The sequence below is a fragment of the Patagioenas fasciata genome, chromosome 4, assembly GCF_037038585.1.
Source record: "Patagioenas fasciata isolate bPatFas1 chromosome 4, bPatFas1.hap1, whole genome shotgun sequence".
NCBI lineage: Eukaryota > Metazoa > Chordata > Aves > Columbiformes > Columbidae > Patagioenas > Patagioenas fasciata.
The window spans coordinates 63,765,333-63,790,435 of NC_092523.1; positions in this window are offsets into that span (position 1 = coordinate 63,765,333).

The following is a 25,103-nucleotide window of genomic DNA, read 5'->3' on the forward strand; positions in this document are numbered from 1 at the left end:
TGGGAAGTTTATCTGAAATTTTGTTCAGTCTCTCTGTATTTCCTGGCAATACATAAGTATAACTTGGTGTATATGTATAATCTGGTTATTTATTCTGAATAAACTGTTGTCCTTTCCTTTATAGGACTGTTTTTCTTATAATTTTTCTACCTTTTTTTTCATAACCTATGTGGGATGCAGATCTTATTCCAAGCTAAATGTTTTAGGACTAATTCTACAACTCAGGTAATGTAAATAGAGGATTGTGTTGCCTGGAACTCTGCCTTTCTTTATATTGCTTAGGGCAGTGAAAGATCCATGCAGCAGAGTGTGATTAAACAAACTCATTCTAGTTTTTGTAGGTCTGACTCATGTAGTATGTGATCCAGGTATCTGCAAAATTATTGGAGCCAGAAGCTCATGCAAGGCTGCTGCACATGAGCTGAATGTGCTACAGAGGCTCTGTGGTCATGAGTCATGCTCTTCTCAAAATAACTGCAGCTTCATAGCTTCTGATTCACACCTGTCTTGTTCTTGGTTGGATAAGCATGCAGGTAAAATAGATACATATTTCCAGAGGCACCTCTCAGTCACTTTGTCACTTATTTTTTAGAATTTTCTGTTCCTAAAGGTATATGAATATATATGAAAGCCTGTTAAGTTTTTCTGGAGTGGTCCTTTACTCCTGGCAAATGCAGTGGCTCTAACTATGTCAGTTCATGTGCAATGCACATTACAAACCCTTGCTGTCTTTTAGTCTTCTTAAGAGCACAGAATTCACATTCTTATCTCCAAAATCTGCCCATGCCATTCAGGTAGAAGCTCTATTATAAACCGCTTTACGCTACTTACTAGTCTTTCTCCTTTAAGTGCTGAAACCTCATAGGGCTGTTTTTTTCTAGGTATTCATGCTGAAAATATTCGAAATTCACACAAGAATTGCACTTCTTGCCAACAAAGTTTCTGTCAGTAAATACAATTTTATTAGAAACTGTGTATTTTCTAAATGTTTGAAATAAACAACCTTCATAATGATGATAGTCCAGTAATTGAGATAAATGAAAAGTTTTTATTTTACAAACTTGTACAGTCTTCTGTCTTGATCACTACTACTTACGTGCAGTACTGTTTTGTTGCCTGCATGTACTTAAGGAGGAAAAATAAATAATAAGGATTAAAAAAATCTTCACAGAAGGATATTTTTTTCTAGCATTGTTGTCTTTAACATATCTGTAAGATCTTCCAGGGCTTGAGTTAAAAATGACATGGTAATTTTTGAAAGGTTTTACGCTGTTGGTGAAGCATTGCCGTGTCTCTGTTATATGTGCTTGAAATTTATGCAGTTTGCTTTTCTTAGCCATGAAACTCTCACCTTTGAAATTGGTATGTCTGTCAAAATACGGATATCATGAAAATAAAATAAGTGAAAACTTGCTGCTTAACTAATGTATTTTCTGGGGCATAGTTAGTTATCTACCCAACCTTGCTTGCTGTGTAATAGATTCAAACACCGAAGTCGGTTTGAATGAAAAACTGGATACAAACCCATTATTTTATATTGGATGTGGGTTATAAATACATATATGTTTGTTGATTGTTTATTTGTTGTTTTGTTTTGGGTTTTTTAACCTGCTTTATAACAGTAGTTAGCTGAATATTTGGAAACAGGTCAAATGCCTAAAGTATGCATTTGAAGCCTTGTTAAGTTTTAAATCTTCACTGCCAGAAGGGAGTGTAACCTCCTAGAAGTGGCACTTAGATGTAGAAATTGAAAGCAATTAAAAATATTCAAAACTGATGAAAGATGGACAGTTATGTAATTCTAAATAAGAAATTGTGCTCTGAAAAATTCTGTTTGCTGACTCTGTAACCACATGCATAAAAAACACTTGCTTTAAATCATCACTTTTTTTCACTTATAGCAAATACATGTGATTAATGTTCTGTCATTTATAAATGTGAATCTCAATTGCTTTTAAGGAATAATCACCTACCTGTGCTTTTACATTTTTCTTTCAACGTTACAGAATAATTTGTCATTAGGAATAATGAGACACTGTTCATTTTCTTTAGGTAAGCTGAACATTTGAACTAAATGGTAAATGATTTCATGTTAGGGTACATCAGAAATCCTTCCCTTCTTTCGGTTTCCCTTTTTGCCAGCCAGTTCTCCAGAGTATCTGTTGGTGTCCTAGGCAGAAAACATGAAGTTTGTGTGTGGAAATCCTTTTATCTGCTTTTCTGCTGCAGTTGAAAACAAACAAACAAAGGAAGTAAAAGTAGGATAGTGACTGTATTATATTTTGAGTTTATGTTAAAATGCAGATTAAAAGTTAGGCTCCTGTGTCATCCTTGTTTCTATCTCCTGGGATTTTTTGTTTGCTTTTCAAGACATAGAAAGATGAGTGATGTAACTTTATTCAAATGTCTTTGGCTTGTGCCTATACTACATATGCATTAGATGTTTAACTGCTGGGCTTTAACCCCTAAGCATAGTGACTTACTGCTATCACAGCTCAGGTTGAAGCTGGTGATTGAGGCTTTTCTTGGTTCAATTTGCCTCCAAGAAAATCCAGGGGAAACTCTTGATATTTGTTTTTGTGAAACTGACAGAGGAATTTGCAATTGAGCCCACATGTGGGTGGAAAGTAACCAGGATATGAGGGGCACCCAAGAGCAATTTCTCCAGTGGCTGCTCATGATAAACATCTTATCCTGCATTGCTGTCCCTGCACAGACTGTCCAACTAGTGGCAAACTGTGAAATCTAGAATCCAGGACAACTATGGACCAGACTACGGATATAAATGACACAAAACCCAAATTCACATATTAGCTTAATGTATAGTATGCACACATCTTTCTCAAGCCTGATATTTTTTTTTTCCCTTTTTTTAATAGTTATTTTTAAAATGGCATTGATTCTTTTTCATCGTTTTGAACACATATACCAGAAACTGATTTCCTAGATCACTTTGCATTACTAATGGATCTACTCAGACTCAGAATGTCTGCCAATCATCAGGTAGGAACTGGAGATTTTCACATCTGCCACTTATTGAATAAAATTACTGTGGAAACTAAGTATGTAGTGATATAAACCTGACCTAGAAGTCTGTGTTTGGGAAAAGGTGGAGGTATATTAAGGAAGGAAGTATTCTGGTGTTGGATAATTTTATTAATGTAACTTTAATTTATGATTTTGTTCTATTTCAGTACGACTAAGAAAAAAGTGGTAGTTAGACTGGAAATTAATTTTATTACCTGGTTAAACGAGGTATCATTTGGGTTTAAATTATTAAGAAAATGAAATTTCTTATATGAATAACTGTGATTTAAACTTTTAATATTGTGATAGTGGAAACAGAGTTTATAATTGAGTAATGGACACATTTGCATGATATGCATTGCCACAGAGGAAATATTCCTAGGAAAGAAATATTTTTATATTAGTATCAGAGGCATATATGCATCTGGTGAGTATGCTGCTTGTTTGGTGAATTGTGCTGTAACCTGCAGAAATCCTTGATCTATGACCAGAATGAGACCATCCCAAAGCATATGATTTCTTGGAGGTTTTCCTTGCCATGAGAAAAATGGTTGACCATAACACATACTTCACTAAATCAGCTTTCAGCTACTGGCCTGATGACAAGCTAAAATCGTGTTTGCTAATGCTAGCTTATGATCTGAATGGTCTGGTAAGTGCAGACAAAGTCCTTGAAGAAAGTTTCCTCAACTGTCTCTCTTGCTCCCAAAATGTCCATTGTCATGGCAGTAATTAGCCAGAGCTGGATGCCAGGGCATTGTGCATTCACTGTCCCTGAGATTTGTGTTGACCTCTTCAAAAGTAACTTCAACTAAACTGCACTCTGCAGGGTGTGTGAAAAGTCTCTCTTCACTGTTGATCTTGATCCTCCATGCTTTGGTATACCACCTTTCTCCATCCTCTGTTATACTGTGTTTCCATGGATAGAAACTCAGGGTATACCTAGAAAATCCCACAGCACTCTACAACCAGGCATACTGTTTTGATGAGTGGGAGATCAGACCTCAGAGGAGAATGCTACAGAGAATACCTATTTTAAAATTTTGAGAAAGCCCAAAGTTATGTATTTAGGCTTCCCATACAGTCTAGTAAGAAATAAACTTCATATATGCGTTGGTCTGAATGTTGGATGTCAGAACCATAATAAGAAAGGCAAGGTTTAAACACCAAGTTATTTATTTCATTACCTAGTAAATCACTAACAGCAGCAGCATCCTGGAGTTCGTTAGAATTTATTATTGCTGAATATAGACATCAGTCTGTTTAGACTCCAGGGTTCCTAGTTCAAAAAACTACTTAGTCCTATATGGAAGTAGATTTCTCATAATAAAAAGACTTTAGCATGCGCAGACTTATGTGAAACCTGTTTTGTTCTACAGATTCTTCATGTGTATTCATGATAATTTCTCAAACTGTAATTTAGTCTACTGCTGCAACTTGACCTCAATGATGCCTAAGATTAAAAGCTTCTCTGGTCTGTGGTGCTGACTGTAAAAGCCACAACCATGCTCTTCTCAAGGGCTCCTGGAAAAGCAATGTCGTCTTCTTCATAGATCTATGAACGATAGAATGACAGAAGAGCAGGGGTGAACTAAATGCTGATTAAAGCTCAAATGCTCTCGCTTCTATGACTAGTGTTACGGAATACATTGTAAATTACTTTAAAAAAAAAAAAATTAAATTTCAGGGTAGCAAATCGATACTTTCAGTTAAGTCAGACATCATTTCTGGCTGAGTGACAAGTGTTACGGCAATACATGAATAGTCCTTTTCATGAGTAATTTCTAGGGCACACTGGGTTGATTACTTTTAAATTCAGTATATAATTATCAGTTGAATGCTAGCGGAATTTTTATTTCTGCACAGAACGGGGGACACAAAGTCTCTTTCCAAGAGCATACCTATAGATCCATCAGTAATGTTCAAACACAACACATGAAGATTGATGAGTTATGAGGATTTGTGTGTTTGTATATACATACGTATTATATAAGTATGTCTGTACATATAGTTTTAACAACACCTCTTGGGTTACATAGCAGACAAATACTCTTTGAGAAAAAGAGTTGTAGTGTTAGTTTGACACAAGGGACAAAGACAGGCATTGGAAGAAGATACAAAATTGTTTATGAGGGTTGGTTGGGTATAAGTACATATGTGAAGAAGGAAAGAATGAGGGAGCTCAGAACAGAAAATCAAGCACACTTCAGAGTCTTTCAGAGTTATGAGGATTAAAAGGTTCAAAGAGATGCAATGTATGAAGCATTGGGGCTATACTGGAAATCGTGAGGAGACACAGTCTGAACAGGTGCAGAATGGACATTCACAGAGAGGGTTTGCTGGAAGCCAGGACAGAACCGTGTTTGACCTCAGCACTGTTTACAGTGCAACTCCCACACTTCTGCATAGAAATAAAACTGATAAAATGTAAAGTGTCACAATTGTCACTAGACAAGGGAACACCTGTTTTGTAGTTTTATTTTTTGTCTGGTGTTTTTTGTTTGTTTATTTAAGACCAACAAAGCTTAGAGTGCTGGGTTTAAGTTCAGTATGTTGTAAATAGGACACTGGAGATCAGTGTCTTGTTTCTTGTAGATGCATGTTATTTCTGTCTTCCTTATGTTGTGATGTTTCAATGGACAAATGATATAAATTGCTCAAAGGACACTAGGAAAAGTAACACTGACATAGAGACCTTTCTTGACTCTTCAGTGCTAATACAGAGTATTTGGAAAAATCAATGGAGCTTGTCCAGGATATCAGTAAGCGTCTCATCTATACGACATCCTGCAGTGCTCTTTGAAAAGACAGAGCGTGTGCTTGATATCTAAAAGGCAGAGAATACTTTCAAATAGTAGGAATGTCTCGATAACATTTCCAGCTGCCCACATACATTAAAATTCTATTTTTAAAGTCACTTTTTGCTTACTGCCAGTTATGAAATCACAGACAAAGAAGAGAAATTGAAACGTTTCTTCTCTTTTTTTTTCTTTTTAATTTGTCCCTTAAATTTGTTCTAATGAAAGGTGATATGCAATCCTTTACTAATCTGTATTATACAAATTTTTTTTTTCAATTTTACCTATATAGAAAATTGAACCAGACAGCTCTTGACAAACAGGTATTAATCTTTGTAGCCCTCAAGTTCCAGCAACTTTAATTGGGGTCTGTATTTTATTTTATTGCCATTTTTATTTTGAAGTTGAGTAGAACTAACATCAATTTCTATGACTTTTTTCTAAATTGGCTTCCTTTTTGAAAAATAAATTATACACACATACACGTATATACAGTTCCATTTATTTCTCATTTGCCTTATGAAAAAGTCATAAAGAACTCCTATTCTTGCACCTAATTTTTGTAGGGGATTTTTTAGTGTGAATGAGAGAAATGTTTAGGCCAGAGGGTGACTTCAGTCACACACTAAAGTTAGGCTCTTCTCGAAGTAGTTACTCGAGTTATTTAAATTGCTGGGTATTCTACTCCTGAGATTCTATGTTTTTATTTACACTCTTAAACACTGGAATATCAAAAAAATTATTTGATCTAGTTTAAGGTTTTGTGGGTTGTTGTGTTGTGTTTTTGTGGGTTTTTTTGTTGTTGTTGTTGTGGTTTTTTTTTTTTTTTTTTTTTTTTAAGGGAGCATTGAGTTTATATTGCTTTAGTTATTACTTCTAAACAATATTTCCTTTTCTGTTGGGCCATAGGATAGACAGGAGACATAGGATAGACAGGAGACATAGGATAGACAGGAGAGGTAATAAGCTATTTGTATCACACCAATAATCACTTTAGGAAAGTTTGTTTACATGAAATGCAAAGTCAGAACTCATAAAGAAAATATTACTAAGCTTCAGTCCTTAAAACAGTTTGTGATTTCATTTTTCAATAGTAATTTAATTTTTGACAAACAAACCTTATTCACCCATTCTTTGCCCAGGGAGTCCTTTATCCTGTTTTACTGCAAAGAAAAACAGATTTCTTTTACTTTACATTCAAAAACACATGTCTTTGTCAGATGGTATGCACATGCATGAATCAAGGGCTGACTCCCACTCTACTAGAATATATGTCACTGACTTCAAAAAAGGTAAGATTGTTTTTAAAATAGTTATTCATGGAGATTATTAGAATGGGATGTTTTAAAATATACTTTTTTTGACAAGCCAATCATTTGGTATTATTTTAAGATGAACAGTATAGACACAGGAAAGAAAGAGGTTGGATCAAATGGTGAAAGTTAATTTGCTATCTAATTAAAATAATCAAGTCAAAGGTGTTCCACTTTCAAATGTCCTTCAAAATTCTAAGACTTTCATATTGTTGCATTTTCTTCTCTTATTTGAAAGAAAACATATTTTTTCAGTTTTGTTTACTTTGATTATTACTGTAACAATGCATTTTTACCTTGCAACTGTATATGTTTTGGTATTATCATGTGAAAGGTTTTTGTCATCCAGACACTTTAAATGGACCTAGTTCAGGAAAGTATTTAGGCATGTTAGCTTCACTATTCAATATAAGCAAGTATATGAACATGCTTAGATATAAGTGTGTTATGAGTGCTTTGTTAAATTATACTTCTAAAAGTGGAATCAATTTCTGAAGTGTGTGTGTGCATAATGAAAATTAGAATTCACAAAAATGCAGAGAAGAAACAAACCTTAATACCAAAGATTCCTCCTTCAGTATCGGACAATCGCATCTTTGAGCAATTGTTCCTGGTTTGCTCTTTTAAATTACACCACAATGATAAAGTTAAATCTGAGAAATATTTAGATAGAAAAAGTCTCTATTTGTGTACTTGTTTCATGAAATATGTATTTTAATTTTTACACAATCCAACATCTGGTGTAAGATGCCTTGAATTTGGAGACATCAGAAAATGGGAAAATACACTGGAGAGGTTTCTCCAAATGCACTGTGGTCTTAGGCTTGGATAGTGGATTCAATAGGCCTTTGGCCTGTTTCGGTAGAACAGCTCTTACATGTACTTAAGGCCAAATGGCACAGAAGACTATGGATGTCTTGGGCAGTGCTAACACATAGAATGTGATATTTCTCAAATGTTATTTCTGTAATTTTTGTGAGACTCCAGTACATAAGTGACATGTCAATAGAACTTGTACCTCTCCAAAAAGTAAGATGTTGCATTCTGTGTCATATTTTATTAATTATTTCAAATTTTCTGAGTCAGTTATTTAGTAACTTGTCCAAGTCATGCTTATCATAGTAAATAAGATCAAAAAAATGAACAAATACTGAGAATATATGTTGAAGACTTTAAATCAAAAAATAAGAACAGGTTTTTTTTAACATGTTTAAAGCACTGGTATATTTTTATGCCTGTGATCCATGCTGACTCCTGGCAAGTGTCTTACTTGAGCATCATGAAAGTGAACATATTGAATTTGACTTAACAAGTGCCACCATGCCACAATATTCATCTTACACAGACTTGAGTTACAAGCAAATACCACCTTGAGGCTTTTGTGTTCTACAAATCCTACATGATCATGACAAATATGTCAGAATTTAACTTCTTCAGTGCTGCCACTTTTCTTTACATATTCAGTCCTTCTTCTGATCTAACAATGGAGTCATACTTTTCAGAGCACTTTTACAAAGAAGAACATTAGATTTGTGTTTTGATTATCTCCTCTTTAATATTTTTACAATTACAATTGATGACATTAGTTATTCCACCTTCAAAGTACCCGCTATTATAGCATAGCCCAGACCTTTAAATAAAAAGACCTGGTTGTTCAATCAGTTCAGTTAGTTTATGTGCATATGGATTTTTTTTTTTTTCATGAGGTACTTCAGATGGGCTTCATTTCTTCATCCATATTTGAAGCTAAATGCTGAGCTTGTTCTGTTATATCAATGCAGCTCTGCAGTGAAAGTGAGCTACAGAGGCACTCGGTGGCATTCTTTGGCCTCAGAGGTATTTTCATCAGGAAATTAGTTTTGAAGTCTCTGTTATCAAACAAAACGGTCTTTTATATTGTCTTATCTCCACACATAAATTTCCAGTATTGACCAACAGAGGAAGATTGTGAAGATCCTCCCAGTGCCCCATAAAAAGCATCACCGATTAGTTCAAAATGCGGCAGGATATGTTAAAAAGAAGCAGTGATTCCATGAAAACATGAAGCCAGACCATTTGCAGGCTCACGGAACCTCTCAATATTAACTGTGAAAGCTAAAAAATAAAAATAAAAAGCTCTTAAATAATGTTTTTGTAATACAAATCTCTCCCCACCCCTCTCTACCCTGCCATGAAGCCTAGACACGCATGTAGCACAGAGGAATCACATGTAACACATAAAGCCAAGAATTTATTGAAAATAATTTAACTTAAGCCTTAACAGTCTAATTCAAGAATCATAATGTCTAGATGCAATTACAACTGAATGAGAAAGAACACATCTGTGCAGAAAATATTTTAGTAACTTAGTTTCTACCTCTCTTTCTGGTGCTGTGGTCACTGTTCTCCAGCTCCTCTGGTGCATAAAGTTGGAGGTTTCATGCTGGTAAACAACAAGTTGGGAAGAGATGAGATCTTTCACCAAGAGTAATATGATGTCCACTTCAAGGAATTGTTCTCCCTCTCTTTAGGATCCACTGGGAGTCATTTTTATAGGTTCACTGTCATGTTTTTACACTTCCCTCTTTCTTCAGTGGTCCACAGCTTGCACAACATGTTGCCTCATGTTTATGTCAGATACTACTATTTTTTTCTCCTTATCCCTAAAACCTGACGTGTCCAGGTCAAGGTCTGCATTTCTTTGGCTGACTGTGGGTGAGTTATTTATAGCTGTGGTATCTCCCATGTCTGAACTCCTCTGTGCCGCATCCTCTGTCCCTCTGTCCTGAGGCTGCTGCCTTGTGTTCTTCAGCACTGCCTCCTTTTGTTATATCCCTAAGTGTCCCATGCTGTGCAGAATAACTGCCTGTCACTGTTGTCTGTATAATCCTGTGGTCATACTATACAAAGACAAGTACAAGGAGTATGAATTAGCCATTGCCACCTGGTCAGTTAGAGAAATTGCTGTCACAGCTCAACCAAGAGAAGCTGCTGTAGGTCAAGAAAAATTCAAACAGAGCAGGTCTGACAAGCTTCAGTCCTGAGGCTTCACAAATTCAGTATGGAGATTATGGTCTGTTTCTTATTGCTGCAATACTGTACTGCAGGACTGCATGGTTACAAGCTATATTGCCTTACATTTGTATTTGGCTCTATCTTTTTTTTTCTTTTTAATTTTATGGAGATTTTGTAACTAAGGAGAACCAACTATTAGTCATAGAAACTGCAATAAATAATAAGATTCGTTTGTTAGGTCAAGACATTTACTAATTCCATTAATGTGTTTGGAATTGCTAGAACAATCTCACTTTTGAAATTGTATTTTCTTGTTTTATATTTATTTATATTGGGAAATTGGAAGAATGCAGCAAAGAAATGTGAAGGTAAGTTAGTCCTGATGTTTGGCAAACGTAAGGCTTACATATGTCTGTAATGTCTCTTGCTCATTGTTTTGTGACTACAGAGATTTTGAAAGTAGCAAAGTAACTTGGATGAATGGTTGTAGGTAGTAAGAACCTTGTTTACAGAAACATCCAGATTTAAAGCATATTTTCTGCCAAATACAGGTGACTTTCTGGCAATATTTTGATGTTGGCAAAATACTCATAATTTTAAAAGTTATTTTAGCACTGTATTCAGCCTATTTTTCAAAGGAAGATCAAACAATCTGTTTAATTGTTTCCTTATGAAATACTGAATCTTATTCTCATTGTGTAATGGAACAGTTTTTATACAGACTGGATTTTTTTCTTTTTTTTCCTCTTCAGTATAAATAGTGCTTATCATATTCAGGAACTGAGTGCTATGTCCTTAATTCATAGCAAACATAAAAGTTTGGTGTGGCAAATACATTGAGAATGGATATTTTATATGTGCTTTTTGGAAAGAAAGAGAAAAGGAGAATGTGAATGATTTCACTGATGATGTAAGAAAGAATATCTCAGGTTCACTGTGAAAATCTTGCACCACCAGGAATAAAGTTGATTGTTTAACAAAAGGTGCTGGAACAAGACAGCCTGGAGAAGAGAAGGCTCCAGGGAGACCTTATTGCAGCCTATGAAAAAGACAGAGACAGACATTTTAGCAGGGCCTGTTGTGATAAGACAAGAGGTAACAGTTTTAAACTCAAGGAGGGGAGATTCAGGCTAGACACAAGGAAGAAATCTTTTACAATGAGGGTGATAAATCACTGGACCAGGTTGCCCAGAGAGGTGGTAGATGCCTCATCCCTGGAAACATTTAAGACCAGGCTAAATGGGGCTGTAAGCAATCTGATCTACTTGAAGATGTCCCTGCTTATTGCAGGGGTTTGGACTAGATGACCTTTGAAAAGTCCCTTCCAAACCAAACTATTCTATGAATATAAGTCAGATGATGCTCATGCGTCTGCCAGTCTCTTTGGATTTTCTTACTCCCTTGCAGTTTATTTGGCACAGAGTATAGAAACTGAACCTGAGATTCTTGCTTAGTGTCTTGCTGGCCCTGCTACTCCACATCAGACTTCTGAAAAAGGAAGAGAAAAAGAAGATCTATATTGAATGTCATTCTGCATGGGAGAAAATACTTTTTTCTGTATACTTTATAATGCTTGTGGGTAGCATGGTGAAGGTCAGAGGACAACACTAGTGTAGTTGATTGCCATGAATTACGGTGTATGAAATGAAAAAAGCCTACGTGCCCAGCTAAGTGTTAGTGCTCATTCTTGTTTCACATCTTCACAGCCCAGCACTTAGGTTCATACCAGGCAAAACTGCATTAAATGCTTGTCAGATATTATATGAGAAGGCAGCACAAAAAGGCTGACTGAAGCTGCTGTAGGTACTATGCCAGGTTTACATTTGCACAGATTCTGTAGGCAAAGAGAAGGGAAGGCACACACTCCAGACTACTCACACAGAAAGATTTTACAGCACGAGAAAATAATCATATACATGAAGACACATAAAGATAAGGCTTAATTTTGTAGTCTCAGTGACATACACAGAAAATGAAATAATGTAAGACTATTAGAGACAAGGATGGGCTTAGACTCGGTGCTTGAATCATAAGCATGAATACTGTGATTTATCAGTATCTGGTCTTTAAGGTTAGATGCTTAAGTACGTTTTCTTTTTCTCTTCTCAGTGACTAAAGTACAATGTAATAGATTTGTATTGAAAACCAGAAATCTTCAAGAATACTTTAAAAAATACCCTGAATAACTATTAATTTCAGAGATCACAATGGTTCTTGAAGGTGTAAAAATGCATGGTAGACAATCTCAGTTATTAAATTTTGGATAATGAGGAATTATTTAAGGGTCAACAAAAATTTGAAAGCAAAATTAATCATCTAACTTAAATCTATAGAAGATGGGAAACATCGTGTCTAGGCTTAAACTGCTAGCTTGACTTAGGTAGATTCTAAAATCATTCTAAAATTGTGATCCCAGATAAAGAAAACAAAAGTTGGAGGCCTAGCTGACTTTCAGCTTTAATGTACTTACGTCTTTAGGTATATGCTTTTTAGTATTGTTTTGGTTTAAAATATTTATAGATAACCTATTGATTTGTATTGAAATAGTTACTGCTGAAAAATATCATAACTTTGTCTTATTCCAGAGAACGTTGCTGTCAATACTAAGATTACATTGTTCTTAAGACTGCAGTTTGATTTAGGAAGGAAGCAGAGTGAGTCCAGTCTATAGTGGAGTTACTGTATTATTTTCAGTCATTACGTCAATTCTTCTTTAATTCTTGAGCACTTCTACTTGTTAAAGTCCCTATTTATTTAAAGGAAGTTAAAATGGAGCCAGAGTTGAAAATGTGGAACATTATTGTGCAGCCTTTATTTCATCCATTACATGAGTAATTGTGTCAGTGACACCTAAATGAGAAATTGTGCAAAATAAACTCCCACATTTTCCCAGAAGCATCAAACAGAAGACATTGTACGAGAAGGCTCATGATCTGACTCACTTGAAACATCTCTTCAACTGGTAGTTTGGGTACTTCTGCAGAAGACAATCTCCTTTCCTGAAATTACTGTAAGTTAATTATAAAATTTACTTCTATATATAGTGAAATAACTTCAATTATGTAATCAAAAGCTTTTGCTGCTGTAATGTACTAATTTTGCTTGGCTCTTTAGAGTAATTCTGCTACTGTCTTCCTTACATTGATTGTAAATGCTTCAGGGCAAACATTTGTGGCACGAAGGCAACCGTAACAGTTTGGGGTAATTTGCTGAAAACATTATGACAAATGGTGCTGGTGGTTGCTTCAGTAGTAGGTGAAGATTATCAGTATGTTCAGGCCAATTTAAAGTTATTAAGATGGCTAGAGATGCAGCATGGTAACTATATCCACACTCACAGGTATTAATGAAAAATCTTTATCTAGCAGGTGAAGCTTGCAAAGATTTTTTTTTTTTCCCCCTGCTGTTTGAGAACAGCAAAGAATGACAAAAGAAGAGTTGTGAGGAGTTTGCTGGCCTTTTGAGCTTGTGCTAATGGGACATTTATTTCATGTTTGCTTTCTCTTCACAAAGTCTATTCATTTGCACTCTGGGAATAAACTTCTGTGGTACTTGCTACCTACAACAGCTGGCACATTGCAACTGTGTTGTAGCCATAGTTCAGGTCTCTGTAGCAGAGAAGCCCAGCTCTGGTTGAGCTCTGTAACAATTTTTCTTTCTCTGAATCGGGCACAGAGGGTGATATGCAATACACATGTCATGAGATCTTGCTGTTCTTGTTAAAATATTGCTGTTTGTTTTGATCAAGTGGTGGGAAATGAAATCAGGTAGAATGGGGAGGGTTATGTGAATAAATAGATAGATATAAAATATTATTATAGTTTTATTATCCACAGTGATATGAGATAACTTTGCATCTCTGGGGTACTTTTAATTTGAAAATAACAGTTTATTTCTTATAAATAAGAAGATGGTAGGATTCCAGTTTCAAAAGGGAAATACACTGAGCTACAAGAATTTTAATTAATTTACCTAAAATGAAATCATGACAAATTAAAGAAAAAAATCTTGCTGCTTCAATGTAGGTATAATTTTATCTTTGCATGCTCTTTTACCTTCTTCTTCTGCTTAAAATACTAACCTTTTAACTTGTGACTCTTCTGTTACCTTTCCATTTAAAAAAGAGGTTCAGCTTGAACTGAACCAGCTCAAAGCCCTGAGTTCTGCAGGTTTTAGTGATCACCTGAAACACTGGAAGGCTTTGCATGGCATTGTTTCCATGAAACTAGAAATGGGAAACTTAAGTCTGGATTGAGCATGGACTATTTAAACTAGATTAGTAGCCTTTAAAAAATAAGAGTATAATAGTTTGGGTTTATTCTTTCTTGTGCTACACATGATCAAAAAAAGTTTTTCATTAGAGTGAGACAGTTCTTTATATTGCCTGTACATCAAACCTCCATGGTTATTATACAAAAAGAAAAGGCAAACGACAGTTGGTGTTAACACTAAACAGCTTAGGGCAAATTGTTTTCTCAATATGTATGTAATTTAATTGAAATGCAATATTTCATGAATATTAGAAAGTGAGGCTTTATTAAAAATGGCAAGGGAAGTGAAAGCATGACTGTTTAGAGTAACAAGCAGCACAAATTTATTCGTTCAATACATCACTGAATTATTTAAAACTCGGCTTAAACACAAGGTCATGGAATAATTTTGGCAAGTGCACACTTTTGCATGATGCATTTCCATAATTCCACTGCATCTATAAAGTTAATCACAGCTTTGGCATGCAAGCCTGCTTCATGTACTAAGCTGAGCCAGAAAAAAGACTCTGAATTAAAACCCAGGAACAAACCAAACTACCGACACTACAAATGATTTGTGATAGTTTAGAGCAGATGTGATCTTCATAATACTAGCAATTCTTACAAGTATTTCATTTACTAATATAGCATATTTCATATTTACTTGCAATACACATTTACAAGTGAAAACATGTTGGTTGTCTGGAGACACATCAGAATTTATGTACGCACTGACACACACATTTAGATGTCATGAGTCTACTTGAGGACATACTCCTTCTGTAAGGCTTTCAGTGAGGGCTGACAAAAGGTACTCTTTTGACTGCAGGGAGGAGAGTGGTTGAGCTACCCTTGGAAAAACTTCATGGAAAGTGGGTCGATTTTATAAGGTGAAAACAAGTATTCAGGTGTCCAGAGTTCAGACTGACTGCTAACAAGTCCCTACAGCTGACTAAACTGGAGACGCTTAATGCATGCAATTTTCAAAAATTGCTTTGTCATTTTTAGGCTCCAGGTAAGATAAAAGATGATGTACGAATTGCATAAGGCTTAAGGCTTCTTCCTAGAGTGTATTTAAGATTCTAAGACAAAATTTGGTGTCTTTTGAATTTTGCAGTAGAGTTTGTGCATCCAGAGTTTTATATCACATTTCTGTATGCCTCCATCAGCTCATAAAGACATTGTAAGATTAAGTTTCAGTGGACTCCCATAATTGTGATCATGCAATATGAGCTTCAAGATAACCTCTTCTGTACTAACTCTAATATATGGCTAATTTGTAATATCTGGTATAGTTGTTAAATGATTATTGTTAAAGCTTAGAAGGTTGTTGCTATTGCAGTCCTTACCAAATAATATCTGAAGTTCCAGACTGGCTTCCCAACACCTTGGTTGTGTACTGGTGCCTCATGCATATCAATTACAGGTGTGCACTGTCACTTGCAGAGGTAGCACAGAAATTGCTACTATTGAAACCTATTAGAATGAGATGTATTGAATACTGCGGCAGTACGATTGCCTTGATAAATGTGGCCTTGAATACTAGGCAGATGACCACCTAATAGTACACACAGCAACCTAGACACAGTGATAGCCTTCTCTTCTTTGCATGCTTTGAAAGAACTGTATGCCAGTTGGGAATTGCTGACTTATTTGGTGTTTCCCCTACACTGCTTTCACAAACACACACAGAGGAATGTAGGGATCAAGCACACTTTCAAAAAAGAACATGATTTTCATTTGAAGACTTGGTGGACCTAATTTTCATTATAGATAATTTGGTCAATTTATTTATTGTGCAGCTCATTTTTTTCCAAATTACTATTGAAATAGATGTAATTTATCTCAATATGCTCTCAGACCAGCACACAAGTGACATGAAAGACACAGCATCTATATTTTGAATATGTGCAGCATGCTGAATGTATTTTTTCAGCACACTTTATCTAAAAAATTGTTTGGTTGTTTTTAAAGAGGAATGCAACATTTAAAGTGATAATTTTGAAAGAGCATCCTTGTTCTAAACAGGTTGTTTAAAATTTGGTTGACTTCCACAGAATTCTCAGAATTTCTTTGTTTTTGTTTTGTGTTGTTTTTCAAAATGTAGAGATTTTGATCTTGGTACCCTGTTCTCCTCTTAAAGTGTGTCTATATGTAGCAATCACTGGGTTTCTGCAGAGGTGATTCATATGTATAACTTAAGAAATCATTATGCTGCCTTTAAGCTAAATTGCTTTATAAATTGTTTTCTATCTCTCCGATTAATAATAAAAAACAATGAGATTTTTATTATGTCATGTTTGTAGTTACTGAAAACTCTATGAAATTGCATGTGTGTTAATAGTTACAAATTACTATTAATATAAATTAATTCTAAAAACCACACCTTTAGAAATAGCTGAAAGATTCTTTGTGTTATTAAATCTTGAAATGGTTTTCTTATTGGAGAAACAAGTAGGAAAAATACTAGAAGGTTAAGATGATATATTTTTTTTAAAGTATTTATTAGTAATAATAAGCAGTCATTTCTTCCAGATTTTTGTATATACGGAACAATGTCACTCAAGGAAATAGACACATTAGAGAATAACTCTAAGTATTCTATGTATGAACTTCATTATGTAATTTCTTATCACTATGAATTTACCATCTCTTGAAAACTGAAATAGAAATTACTTGAGTACAGTTAAAAGAATTTTCTGTTTTATTTGTTGAGATTGTCTGCAGAGAGCCAATTCATATTCATCAGTTTCTAATTGCTCTTCTACACAGGCCAAGTTGCAAAATTACTTGTAACCCCACAGATTTATGTATTTATGAAAGCAGGGAAGATACATCCTAACAATTAAAGACTTTCTTTACCATTTTAAGGATGACATGTTAGCGGTTTGACCAAGAACTACATATTCAGTGCCATGGATCTATTTTCACAAGCCAGTGGGACTGCCTATATTAGAACTGGCTGCAGACAGAGTTCCTGCAAGAAGAGGTGTCCTGGATGTCAGTAGTTTGAGAGGTAAGACCAGGTTACTGTTAAGTCTTGGGAAAATGGTGCTTGAAAAACATAGTTTATCACTGAATCAGGACTGGGTTTGGTGGTGTTACTGTATACGTTTTAGACTTCTGCTGTTGGATTGGTGCATGAGTGCACTTTTCACGAAAAATTTCCAGCAACCCCAGACCTTAATTGGATTCCTTTTGGGTGAAGTTAAGATAGAAGGTGAATGCTCGTGGTCTTGTCAGTGTACAAACAGATGGTTTTGAGGAAAAAAAAAAAAACAAAGAAACTAAAAATACAATGATTACTTTATAATTTTAACATTCAGAAGTACTGAGAAAAACAAGTTGTACAATTGAAATCAGATACTGAGTCTGAAGAGCATAGTTAGAGCTCTGAAACTGAGCATTAGCATGATTTTCACCAGGAATTAATTTCATCTTAAAAATGTCAAAAGTGCAACTGTGTCTGTCAGATCTTGGGAACAGTTAAGTGGAAGTGACCTTCTGCATAAATCTGTTATCAGTGTAGTGGGGATGATAGCTAAGCACTTTATGTATGAAGTTCCACATTACGATAGACAATAATATTCAGTAAGATAATATCCATGTAATTATTTTCTTTTTTTCACCATCAATCTAATCAAAACACCAGCACCCCCAAAATGCTTGGCATTGTTGTTTAAGTACCATGATTACAATAATTAATCCATTTATTATATCATCTTACTGGTTTAAGACACAAGAATAATAATTACAGAAATTGATCTTTTATCTTTAAAATATGGTTCTATTCAAACTCCACTTACCACTGCAAGAGGAAGCTGACCAAAATTCTGTGGAATATAAAATGGGGCAGTCTCTATCTTTAACTGCATTGTGTTACGTGACGTATTTGTTGATATTTAAAAATATTAATTTGGAGCTTTATGAGAGGACAGTAAACATCTTCTGTTTGCCTTCAGCCTAACAGTTCGGTGTTGACTTTCTGTACTCATTTAGCTGTCAGTACAAAGAAAGTGTCATTCTGATGTGACGGCTTAACTCCACATGTTAGAAAAAACATCACCAAATTATGCTTACTGAACACGCAGAGTTTTTTTGCTGTCACAAGCTATGTACTGTTTTAAGACAGGATCTTTTAACTCTGTTGATTCCAATGGAAAATCCCACTGCAAAGACAGCTGCATAGGAATCTAGTGTAGCAATCATGTATTATCTGATTTTATTGTCATTTTTACTTGAGACTATCGCAAGCCAGTTCACAGGAAGGGGACCAAGAGAAGATCTGAAAAGATGATATGATTTTGCTAAATTACTCTTTGGCTGTACTTAAGGGAATATATCCTATCGTTAAGCAACTGGCTTAATGTCATTCCCTGAAGATTCTGCTGAAATGGTTCTTGTGTGACATAATAGATACTAGTGTTGGGGTTTTTAGATGTCGGTTCTTCTCACCCATAATTTAAGTAGTTTTAGGAGGACCACAGACTCTGCTATCTTTGTATTTAGTGAAAGCCTCTCTACAAAGGTGAGTCACAAACAGCCCAGCTACTCTATCTCAGATCATATCCCCAGTGGTTTATGCATGCATCTTTCTAACAATAATTCCCACTGAAGCAATTAACCCAGATAACCACCCTCCAGAATCAAAGCTGCATTCTGTTGGCTCCATTTCTCTCCTTTTCCAGACTCTGCAGATAGCTAGAGAAGTGCAAGAGACAAAGAGAAAGTATAATAGGGGTAGACTCAGAGGAGAAATTTTCATTGTCCTTTTCTAGAGAGCTGACCACCTATGCTCAGGTAAGGATCATTCAAGTGAGCTATTGATTGCACTGGTCTGAAAAAACTGTCACTACTTTGAAGAGAATATAATGCTGGGACAGGAGTCACTGTAGGTCTCAGACTCCTGGAAAACGCATTCCTTTGGGAATGGAATTTGCTGCCTTGGCCACGAGACAGAAGATTTTCCCAAGCAGGGTCATGATTTATAAGATTTCTTCATGCAGTTTTACAGGAAGATAAAATCTGCACCTTTCCCACAGAGCTGCCATTCACCCAGATAATGACCAGATGGTACTTATGGAAATGAAGTTGTGAAATACTGGTAATTACTGAGGGGACACAAATACCCTCAGTGCCACTGTTAATGAATGATGAACAGGACCATGGGCTTTAATGTCCCATCTGAGGAATTTTCCTGTAAAAGTTTGTAAGCAGCTTGTTCAACTTCACAACAGACCCAAGATGTGATTTCAGTATATTGGATGCAATGTGATTCTCAGGCCGTCGACATTTTAAATATGACATCTAGGGTGTGAATGCTGCAATATTTAGTTCTGAAAAAAAATCCTACAGATTAGTAAAAACAAGCAATTGATTTTATGGTCTTGTACCAACACAGAACTCCTTCACTATGTATAGGTTTGTTGTACTCTTGTGAAAGAAAAACTGCTCATGTTAAACACTTCTCCAGTCATTCTGAAGCTACAGATATTTTTGTGAGATAAAATATAACAGAAACAGAACAGAGATAAAGGATGGTTTTTCTTGTTAAAATGTTATGGAAGATTAAGCTGTGAAAATACTTTGTGACCTTGCTTTGTGAGTAAAACAATGCTTGTTCCACTGGTGGGTGAAATTAGAAAATGCAGAAGAAAGGAAAATGTTAGCTATCACTTCTTAGGAAGTTATGTCCCCATTGCAAACTCTGTGGGACAAATTGTAACCCATGCTATTCAAATGAAGACCATTTCAATTCTAATGACCAATATGAATGTGCAAGTATTCTAAATAAAAGTCTTCCCACTGCAGTACATATTTACTTTGAAGAGTAGCAGACATCCCATTTTTTAAAACGCATTTTTGTCATTTGTACCTCGAAGGCCCAACATTGTAGTTCTTTTGCTTACCGTTAGGTTTAAAACCAGACTGTTCTGTCCACTGACATGTCAACAACACTGCTTCAGTCAGCAAAATTTCAGATTCCCATTAGCGATCTCCTTCCTTCCCTAGAGATACACAGCCTCCTTGGCACGGCTGCTCTCTGTTCATGGCTTCACATTAGGCACTGTGTCCTGCTACCACTAGACCATGATTCTAGTTGGCATATGCTCATTTTATTTTATATCATATGGATTTTGTGTCCTTATAATGTATTAGTGCTCTTAATATCTTCACCTTTCTAAATAGCTAAACTGGCAGATTGTTCTGTGAATTTGTTTACAGCTTGCTTCCTTAATGGGAGTTGGATACCTTCAAGTGCCAAATGAAAAGAAAATATATTTAAATGTCGTAGGCACCCCAGTGGCTGTTGCAGTACATTGAAGAAATGTAAGGAAATGGAGTTCACATTTACTTCATTTTAGATGCAGTTTACACATCTGGCTCCATTTATGGTGAACGAAGGTGACTGCATCTCGGTATTTTAAGTGAAAACATTGAACAGATGTATTATACACTCATCATATGATGTTCTAATAACCCTGACCTGCAATTGTTTTTAAAATGACAATTACTTTTTCATGCCTGTTTTGTTATACACAAAATGAAGACAAGCCACAGAGGAATAAGCCATATTTATAAAGTGCTAACTAATGTTACGTGAATAACCACCACAAACAAAGAAACCCCAAACTTTCAGAAAATACCCATGTCTTCTGCTTGCTCTGCTCTGTACAAAAAAGGTGTATCAGAGAGAAGTAATGAATGGATATTTCTTCTCAAACATTCTGTCTACTTCTCTGTTTAAAATAATATTTTATCAGAAACCACACTCCTCTATATTAGCATTACCTACAATATTGGAGTGTTAAAAATATCTAAGAGTTTCTATGTCTCCATCATCTGAAGTATTGTATGTAGTTAATAAATTTAATAAAGCTCCAACCCCAACATATTTATTATAGCTAAAGTAAATCTCTCCTGCAGAACATGGGGGTTAAATCTAATTGACATTTTGCGTAGAGTTGTTTTTCAGCTCTTTCCTTTATTAGAAAGCAAAATGGTTGCAAGTAGCTAGAAGATTAATCTGTAAACTTGAATATATTTTCAGAATGTCTTTTGTTGAGAGCATCATGAATTTATGCTGCCTAATGTGCTGTAGATCAGTCAGCAAGATATTTGGGTATATTGTCTACATCAATAATGATGCTGTCCTGTGTGGTAGCTAAAAGATGTCTGATACACTTCTCATAGGATTTAAAGACAAAGACCTGTCAGAAGTCATAGAAGACAAAATATGATGGCTTTTTGATTTTTAGAAAATAGTACTTAGAAGATGTACTAAAAGTGTAAAAGTAGATTTATTTATTTATTTATTTAGATAACCTGTGGGATATTAGGCAAACTAAATGACAGCATTGAATTTGTGAAAAACTGTTTCTCCTCAACTTCCAACATTTTGTACCGCACAAGTATGACTATAGCTGAAGATTCTGTTAGGAAGATCCAAATGATTTCAACAGCAGGACTGAGTCCTGAGGTATTTCGGGCCGGATGTTACACAACAGTGACAGAGATTGAGCTATTCTTAAACTAGATCCATCTCATTGTAAGTCTCTAAAAACCCCTTTGCCCCACTATGTCCTTAGAAAAGTGCAGAGTAAGGAATTGGTTTAGAACTACATGTAAGTTAATTTATTAATAAAGTAATTCCTAATTCTTCCTTCCTTTTCCTTCTCTTGCCTAAAGATATACAGGGAGACTAAAATGTTGGTTTGTGTTTCAAAGATAATCATACAGATGCCAGAAAATTTCTTGCAGGTGCTGAGGCAAGGATAGAATATATCCCTCAGGGTTTCTTCATTAGGGCTTTTCATCAGGCTTCATGCTTTCATCTAGAAATTATGTTGCCAAATAGCTAAGGTTACATCATTTGCAGGAAAAAGAAACAATTGTAACTCTCCGTTGCAATTTTAGTTTTTTTTTTTTTTTTTACCAGCAATCTTGCCTTGGTGTCATGAAAGTAGAGTCAAATATGTTATCAGCTATGACATAAGCTATCAAAAGACTTGCAATAGAGAATTTCTGAAAGAAACTGTATCAGCAGACTGAAAAATAAATTATTTTTACGTGTCACTGAATTTTTGAAATAATTTTGTTTATGGAAGAATAATTATTCATTTTTAATATTTTAATAACTCAATTATTTTAATGTTTTAACACTATTTTACAGCATGAAGTTAAAATTTCAGGTGTGGAAAAAAGAAAGGAGGCATCTGAGTCCTTCTGAGATAAGACCATGCTGCCTTTCTTTTTCACAGAATATAGAATGATTGATCTTGAGAATGTGCTTGAGGCATCCATCAATTTCGTCCTACAGTCAGCAGGAGAAGTGAACTGTATGCTGTTTCCTTGAATAAATACACTGGATTTACTGAATTCATGTGACACTGAGTCAGAAGGAACTGTTGTTCTTGCCCCAAAAATGCAAGTGTAGAAGCTTGGTAAGCTCTTTTCCACATAATACAAGAAAATGAAAATAACCAATCTGTCTAAATACTTAGTTGGAACCAATATGAATTGTATATGAACATAGTTGCTGAACTGGCTAATATTCATTATGAGCAGCAATTTCTTTTCCCTCCAGAACCACTTAGTAGGAGAACACATCTGTATGTTCACAAGCTTATGTGACAAGAACAGTGTGTTAATGATTTAATTTTATTTATTTGATCTGGAACTAGTTTATTACTTCCTTCCTTTTTTCATTAGCTGAAAATATATGCAGCCTTTTTACATTCTTTTTCTGTGAGAAGCATCTGAAAGAAAGCAGTAGGTAAGGTCCTTGTTTAGTATATGGTTGTAGAACATGGAATTCCTATTTTATTCTGGCATTTAATAAATATCATAATGGCTATTACTCATTAAAAAATTACAACATTGGAGGAAAAATTACTTTGATTAGCAGTTTTTAATAATACATTTGTAAATATGGATATTTCACAGTATCACTTAAATTCTTTTGAATTATCCAAAAGGCTTCAGGCTCTGTTGTAAAATTATCTGAAATTGGAAGTTCTGAAAAGTTTTCAACTTACTAAGATATAAAAATGTTGAAATGTTTTCTTCTCCATTTCTATCTGAATAAAACTTTGATATTTTGATGTCATATGCACACAATTCTAGTTCCTAAATGATCATTAACTTTCTGCAGAAATGTTTCTGAATTTATCAACTACAAACTCACTTAGCAGCAATTAAAATTACCTATTTGTTCTAGGATGTATAAAATGTGCTAAAATTCACATAGCTCTGCTTAGTGGGTTAACTTGACCAGGTGGAACACACTGTTCTTTTCCAAGAAATTGCATTCTGCAGTAAACGAAGAGACAACGCTAGTAAATAATAGAGGCTGGGGAGAGGAACTGGGTGCTGTTTTGAGACCCCTTCTTGAGCTAGGAAAAGGGAAGGCAACAAGAGATAGAAGAGGCTGTGTTAAACTTTGATGAAAGATGGTGCCAGGTGTTTTCATGCCTCAGCATACACGGGTGGTTGGGAGAAAAAAAAAAAAAAATAAAAGAGCCTTTGTTTCTGTCATTTCTTTATCATCAGATAAATTACAGAAGCAGTCACCAACTCAGCTGGAGTGTCATTTCAGCTCTGTGCTGCAAGGGACAGCTGCAAACACAAGGTGGTTGCCATTCTCAGTGAAACAGAAATCTAGTGGGAATTGGAGAGGCAATGCTCTCAGGCTCTCCTTGTACTTGCTTCCTCATATGCCACTGAAGTAACAGGTGAGTGCCACAAAAACTTGTCTTACTAATGTCTGCTTTTGGTAGGAAGCTTTGAGGCAGGAGGGAAAAAAAAACATCACTTGAGATAATTTCGTGCTGCCTGCCCTCAACAAGATGGTGCCCCTATGGAAGAAGATAAATTGGGGTGCGAAATTCTGTCTTCTACAAGCTTCAAAGGGTAGAGTCAGTATCATACCAATTTAAGAGATAGATTATAGTCTCTTAATTTGAAGGCAGAAAGCCTATTTAAGACAATATGCCAACCAGAGATACCACAGGGAACCCATCAAAGGACTTCATAGGAAGGCAAAGAGAAATTAATTTGCCTCAGCAACCAATGCTCAAAACGATAAAACCAAAAGAGAAAAACACAGAAAAAAAGGATTAGTGAAGCTTCAAAATCAGAAGAAAACAAGAAGACTGGAAGTAACTTGGTGCTGCCTAAGGTAACAATTAAAAACAAACAATGTCAAAGATGAAGTGAAGCTCTTTCAATTTTGTCATTCTAAAAGTAGATAGCTGTTGACTCTACAATTAGGACATCCTGGACTGTGGGACACCTGATTTTGGATCTTGTTTAAAACAGCTGAAGAGCTGAGCAGCTGCTCTGTAACAGGTGAAACAATCTTCCCAACAGGAGTCCAGCTGCCCAGCATCTGAAACGAAGTTCTACAAAGTCAGTCTCTTTCCCAGGAAATACTCAGCTGTCCAAAGATTACCCTGGCCTGCAGACACAAAATATTGTCACCAAGCATTAAGTCAACACGTATCAGTCAATCCACGTTAAGTACTAGTGGAGTGCTATTAAATGGTGGCAAATATAAGATATTTCAGGCTAACATAACTTTTTCTCATTAGTCTCTCTCTTTTTTTTTTTTTTTTTCCAGTGGGAAAAATATTGAGCTTTGCCAGGAAATTTATTTGTATGTCTAGTTATGAGTTTAAAGCTTAAACACTTAGAACTCTTTGACATTGAAAAATGTCAGC